This window comes from Gossypium hirsutum, chromosome A08, assembly GCF_007990345.1.
Source record: "Gossypium hirsutum isolate 1008001.06 chromosome A08, Gossypium_hirsutum_v2.1, whole genome shotgun sequence".
Lineage (NCBI taxonomy): Eukaryota > Viridiplantae > Streptophyta > Magnoliopsida > Malvales > Malvaceae > Gossypium > Gossypium hirsutum.
The window spans coordinates 91,329,953-91,337,205 of NC_053431.1; the positions used below are offsets into that span (position 1 = coordinate 91,329,953).

General features: G+C 39.4%; 1 non-coding gene across 1 annotated transcript; it reads right to left on the minus strand.

The window, feature by feature from the left end:
• Window positions 1–1,206: 1,206 nt before the first annotated feature.
• On the minus strand, window positions 1,207–1,313 carry LOC121205857 (small nucleolar RNA R71). Its single transcript, XR_005900930.1, has one exon. It is a non-coding gene; the product is annotated as a small nucleolar RNA R71 (small nucleolar RNA).
• Window positions 1,314–7,253: the final 5,940 nt, after the last annotated feature.

Here is a 7,253-nt window from a genome sequence, read left to right on the forward strand (position 1 = left end):
ATTAGGGTGAAACCTAATAAGGGAATCCATAGATCGAGTTAATGCAATTCTAGGGTGTTAATTAGAAAGAGATTTCAATTATTCAACCTAGTCTTGAGAGAGATAATAATATAACTTATGGATTTCTACGGATCAAGTCAAATGAATAAATCTTCTGATTCAAAGTCAAATAACAAGTGAAGTCTAGGTGGATTTTTCCTTAGGTATTGTCTTAATCAATCGAATTTTCCCAAAAGTATTTTCCCAAATTTTCTTTCTGTGCGTTCTTAGTTATTAATTAGTTTAGATAACCAAACCTCTTAATGTTTAGGCTAGATAATAAAAAGAAAGTAAATACTAGTACTCGTAGTTCCTTTGGGTTCGACAATTCGATCTTGCTGAACTATACTACTGTTCGATAGGCACACTTGCCTTAATCGTGATAACAAGTTAGTCTCAAGAATGATTCATTCATAAATCTTTAAAACCTGTCATGAATATCACGTATCAAGTTTTTTGCACCGTTGCTGGGGAACTAGGATATTAGGAACACTCTATTTGTATTACTTTAGCCATTTTACTTTTATTACAATTTAAATTTTTATTTTTTTTCTAACTTTTCATTTATTTTCTTCTGACAGGTTTTTATAGTTTATGACTAGAAGAAACCTGTCAGGACCGTTACTGTTTGATGGTGAGCTCGATCGCATAGTTTGTAGAAACCAAAGAGAAATAAGGAAAAGCTTACGATACACAGAGGAAGAGCAAGAGGACGATACTTCAACCACAACCGAGGAGATGGCTGAAAACCAAGAAAATCCGCTACCTCCTGCGATTGCTGTTAATCAGAATTCTGCTCCGTGCACTATGTATGATTATGCTAAACCTTCTTTAACAGGAACTGGATCGAGCATAGCTAGACCTGTTATAGCTGCAAATACTTTTGAACTGAAACCTAACACAATTCAAATGATACAGCAATTTGTTCAGTTTGATGGTTTGCAGGATGAAGATCCCAACGCTCACTTGGCAAATTTCTTAGAATTTTGCAACACTTTTAAAATAAATGGCGTTTTTGATGACGCCATTCGCCTTCGGTTGTTCCCCTTTTCATTGAGGAACAAGGCTAAACAGTGGTTGAACTCATTGCAACGAGGATCAATCACTACTAGGGAACAAATGACTGAAAAGTTTTTATTAAAATATTTTCTGTCGGCTAAAATAGCCAAATTACGTAATGATATCTCTTCTTTTCTGCAGATGGATTTAGAAACACTCTACGATACATGGGAGAGATACAAGGACCTCTTGAGAAGATGCCCTCACCACAGGTTACCACTTTGGTTACAGGTTCAAACCTTTCATAATAGCCTGAATCCTTTGACTCGGCAGATGGTTGACGCAGCTGCTAGTGGAACCATCAACAATAAGACACCTGAAGATGCCTATGAATTTATAGAGGAGATGTCACTGATAAATATCAGTGGCAAGTCATGAGGACAAAGCCAACGAAAGCAGCCGGCATTTATAACGCCGATTCGGTCACCATGCTCTCTAATCAGGTAGAACTCTTGAATAAGAAAATTGATGGTTTTCTTAGTTCTTCACAGGTTCACCCAGTAATGCAGTGCGAAGCAAGTGGAGGTGGATCAAGCAGTTCAGAATACCCACCTTGTGGCTACAACATGGAGAACGAGCAGTTAAATGACAAGGGTAACAATCCTCGATCGCAAAACAATCCTTATAGAAATACTTACAATGCAGGTTGGAGGAACCACCCAAATTTTTCATGGAGAGGCTAAGGAAATTAGAGACCACCACCTCCTTCAGGCTTTCAGCAACCACCGTACCAGCAGGAGAAAAAGCTGAACCTTGAGGAGGTTCAGGAGATGCTAACCAAATTCATCTTGGTGTCAAAAACTCATTTTTAGAATATCGAGACGGTACTCAAAAATCAATAAGCATCAATCCATGGACTTGAAACTCAGATTGGACAGCTAACCAAGTTAATTTCTGAACGACCACAAGGTATCCTATCAAGCAACACTGAGTCTAACTCAATGGAGCAACTCAACGCGATTTCCATTCAAGATGAGGAAGGGTTAGTTGCAAAACCAATGTTAGAAACGGTGCTAAGAAAATGTAAGAATGAGGTAGGCCAAAATGACCCAAAGCCAATGAGTACAGAATATAAACCTCGTGTGCCATACCCCAATGTGACAAGGAAAGACCGATCAGACGAACAATTTGGTAAATTCCTTAAACTTTTAAAGAAACTACATATTAACTTACCATTTATTGAAGCCCTTTTGCAGATGCCAAATGCAGTCAAGTTTTTAAAGGAGCTTTTAACAAATAAACGAAAGTTGGATGAGGCGTCGCATGTGGAGTTGAATGCAGTTTGCTCAGCCATATTACAGAATAAGCTACCAAACAAATTGAAGGATCGAGGGAGTTTTATGATTCCTTGTTTAATTGGTAGTTTAGATGTTCATCATGCATTGGCTGACTTAAGGGCAAGCATTAATGTTATGCCTTATAAAATGTTTAAACAGCTAGGTCTTGGGAAACCCAAACAAACTAGGATGAGCATTCAATTGGCTGATAAAACCATTAGATTTCCTAGTGGTATCATTCAAGATGTTCTTGTTAAGATCGATAAATTTATATACCCAGTAGAGTTTGTTGTTCTAGACATGAAAGAGGATAGTAACGCACCTTTAATTTTAGGACGACCCATTTTAGAGACTGCTAGAACCATTATTGATGTTGGTACAGGTGAACTCACACTTCGCGTGGGAGATGAAACAATCACCCTTCAAGGTCGTAATTCAAGTAACACATCAAAAACTGACTGTGGTTGTATAAATCATTCTATTAGTACTGATCATGTGGTGACAATCTCTATGCAGGAAACAGTTTCGAAGAATACATATAAGCCGTGTTCAAACAACAACAAAGGACCTATCTATAAAGAACGAAGGCTACAAATCGAGGAGCTAGATAAATGGCAGACACAGAAACCGAGAACACCTGATAAACAGAAACCAAGCCAGGGCAAGCTCAATACCTCAACAAATCAACTTAAGGTTGGAGACAAAATACTACTAGCTGCAGCAGATCCTCGGATTGCCACTTCTGAACCTAATGAAGAAATTCCTCCTACGATACTTAGTATTTTCCCATATGGTACAGTCGAGGTAATTCATCCCAAATTCGGTACATTTAAGGTAAACAATACCCGTCTTAAACCTTATGTTGATAAAGTTGATAGTAGGGATGAGGAGTGTAAACTCCTCGTACCACCTTGACCATGCAGAAGAGAGGTAAGTCGAGATTAGACTATAAATAAGCGCTTCTCGGGAGGCAACCCAAGTACTAATAGTGTTAATCTCTTTAAAATTTTAGTTTTTAACATCTAACATACTAACTGAATCATGGAACGCAGACTTTCAAAAGACCACACGGCCAGGCACATGGGCGTGCATTAGGTTGTGTAAAAATAGGGCAAGATGTTTTCCCCAACACGAGATGCGATAAGTTGCCACGGCCGTGCGACATAGCCGTGGGCAAAACTGCCAAAACAACACAAGTGTGAGACACGCTTGTGCCTCAAAACCGTGGTTGAAACTGAGAATGTAACACGGCTATGCGACATGCCTGTTCCATCCACCAGTGGTCGACATTGTCAAAACAAACACGGGCGTGAACCTATGTACATGGTCGTGGAAGAAGCGAACAAAGTAAGAGACGGCTATGTGACACGGCTGTGTGACACGGCCGTGTGCACTCACACGCCCAAAGAACACGGGAGTGGGCCGAATGTCAAACGTGCCCAAATTCAAAATTCGCGAAACACACGAACAAAAAAAATTAGACCACACGGGCGTGCCCCACGGCCGTGTGCCCCAAAATCTATATAAACCCCTCATTATTCATCATCTCCCTCCCCAAAAATCCCTAACCCTAGCCACTGCAACTTCACATGCCCTACCCGCCACGCCCATGTGCCGCCTACAACACCGATTTCGACACCCACAGCTCATTCTTTTTGCGTTTGTTTAGTCTTTTCTCTCTATTTTCTTTAAATATGTTGCTTATTTCATGATTTCTCTGCTCTATTGAACTATTTTGAATGAATATTCATAGTTAGAATACTAAAATACTCATGCTTGTTTATAAAAACTTTGTCATTTTAGTTACTCCATTATGCTATACTTTTTCACTTTTCCTAGTTCCATGAAATTTATGCTTACTCACATGCATTCATTCATATTCCCTTTACATTATTCCCATAATCCTATAACTTGTTATATTTAGTAGTTTTGTTTACTTCATCCATTACGTAAGTCTCATGAAATATTCCTATTCAGTTTTGTGCTTTCGTGCTATTTTTGGGACGTATTGGTTGAACGTAGATTTTTCAACTTAGGTACAATATCATCCTCACGTGGTAAGAAGACTGGTGTTCCTGCCTCGAAGAAGAGGAAAGGAGCAGCGTCATCCTCGGGTCCTACCACAGAGATTAGGCATCTGTTCCTCCAGGTTCCTTTGGGACTCCAGGAGGAATTATATCAGATATTACGGGCTTGACCCCTAGGTGTGGGCCGCTGCATTGACTGGGCTGCACTCGAGCAGATTCAATTGGCTGACGCGGTCTGAGCCTTCCAACGACTGATTTGTGGGGGCTCTTCTTTGAGATCATCGAGCCGACGTATCTCGAGTTTACATTGAAACTCTGCTCGACGTTTCATCTTCAGACTGTCATGACAAACTTCGACGATCTTGGAACGGTCCAGTTCTGCCTTGGTAGTCTAGTACACCAGTTGAGTGCACGTGAGTTTGGAATTGCACTAGGGCTATACACAGAGGAATTCATGGACGGTAGTGAACTCAACACCCTCCACCGCCACATCCACTACTCTCCTTCAAAATGCTGGAGGGACCTCATCCCTGCCTTGGCCACTTATGACCCTAGTCTCTCTAAGGCATCGGCTCTCCCTCTATCCTTAAGGTACCTACACACCATCTTGGTTCATACTCTGATAGGGAGACGAAAGAGCACTGGCGTCGTTACCAACCACGACGCCTATTTCTTATGAAGTATGGCGAATGGGCATGTCATCGACCTCGCCTACTTTATTTCCCTCGCCATTCGCCACCAGACTGAGTGGCACAGGAGAGGGGTCATCTCTATCGGTCCCTATGTGACTCAACTGGCTCGGCACCTCAAGCTCCTCAACACAGCAGCCCAATCATCCTCCGTCACTCTCATTGGCCAGATGTCCCCACAGGGCATCTCAAGCATGCTAAGTATGAGGATGATCGAGAAATGACATGGCACCTACCCTCCTCAGTAATGCCTCGTCCAGTCCACCAAGGAGGAGGATCCAGAGGACATTACTGATGATGTCCCTCCATGTCATGAGGACCCACCGTCTCAGCCACCACCCCCTCTCATCCAGTTCATGCGGCGGCTTCATACGCTGACATATATGAGCGCCTTACTTGATTCGAGCAGCAGTGTTTTCAGCGCTTCGATAACATTGATGCTACTCTACAGCAGATTTGTCAGCACTTCCACATCTCATCGCTACCCCCACCTCGCGAATCATCTAGCGATGAAGATGTTTAAAAACTTTTATTTATTATTTTATGTTGTTCCTTTTATTCTATTTTAAGACTACTTTTTATTTTTCTTTAAGCTTATTTTTATTAGGTTTTATAATTATTATTTTACAATTTTTAATTTTGGCTATTTCATTACGAGTAATTATTCTTCTTTACATATTTCCTAAAAAAGTTCCTGATTCTATCACAGTTATAAAGAGCTCCAAAGCTCACTATTACTCAGGAACTTGAAACTCCACTAGGAAAGGTTCTCCATGATTGCCATGGCCTGCTCGACCACAACCATAGCCAACATGAGATATAATATTCTTTTGGCGCAGCATTTGTGGAACCCAACCTCTACCACCACCAGAGTATCCTCTTCCACCCTCATCATGGCTTTGGCCATTTATTCTCCATGAGTCCAATTCAAGGAGTTCATTCATCATTCAGGAAGTTTCACTTCTCTCCCTATCTAATGATCATAAATCTATCTTTTTCAATATATCTTTCTTTGTACATTGAGGGCAATGTACATCTTAAATATGGGGGGTCTTTTATATCATTATTAGAAATCCCTGAATTTCATGTTATTCTCACATGAATCACTCATATCACTACTAGAATGAATTTTTCTTAATTTATGATTTTTATTGATATGTCTTGAATTAAAACATATGTATTTATGCATTGACTGTTTAAACTTTAGGACATTAGGGAATCAAGCATGATAAGTTGATTTTTGAAGAATTAAAAAACTTTCAGGTTGTTTCCCTAAGCTTAGGTATTATCTTGAGTTGAAATTCACAAGTTTGAACATCAAAAAGCCATAATTTTTGTGTGATCTTGAGCCTTTAAAGCATATTTTATTCCTTTCCTGCTCACTTTCATTATGAGTGTGTCAGTTTTGATTTGTTATTCTAGAACTTGCTTGATTTTGCATGTCAAGACCACACCATTTGATTTGATACGTCAAGATGATAAAGGCACTTAGGTTTAACCCACTCACTCCACAAAAGCCTACCTTCATAATTAACCCTTAGTGAACCCCTTTGAGCCTAACAAACCATTAATTGATTTACCCTCAATATTAACCCATAACCCATTATTGTTGAAATCCCCTAATTTGATCCCTATTTTTGTCGAGATTTGACTTGAGCTAATTGCTTAGCTATGTTTTGTTATTCTATGTATTTGACTTGACTAAAAAAAAAACTTTAATACATATTAGTAGTAGTTTGTCGTTTTTGAACTTAAGTGTCAATTCCATATTTTGAAAAGAAGCTCAGTTGTATTCAACTGATAACTAGTTATTTTTCTAGCTAGGTAATTTTTCAATTCAAACTCGATTCTAACATCTTCTTTCAACCTGTGACCACACCCCCTAACCAAAGCTACGTTACAACCCTCTAAAAGACCTTTTTGATTAATGCATCAGCTTAATATATAGTGGTGGAGATTTGATTTTCAAGTAAGCCTATGGTAATAACTTTTCATATTGACTAATGAGTGCTTTTATTAAGGTCCTTAAACACCTTGAGTGATTTAAATGAATCTTTAGTGAGGATGTTAAATTCTGTGATATTTTGATCAAAGGTAATCACTTAGATGAGGGGAGACACTTATGTTTTTGTGATAAAATGCTCAACTAGGAATGTTTGAAA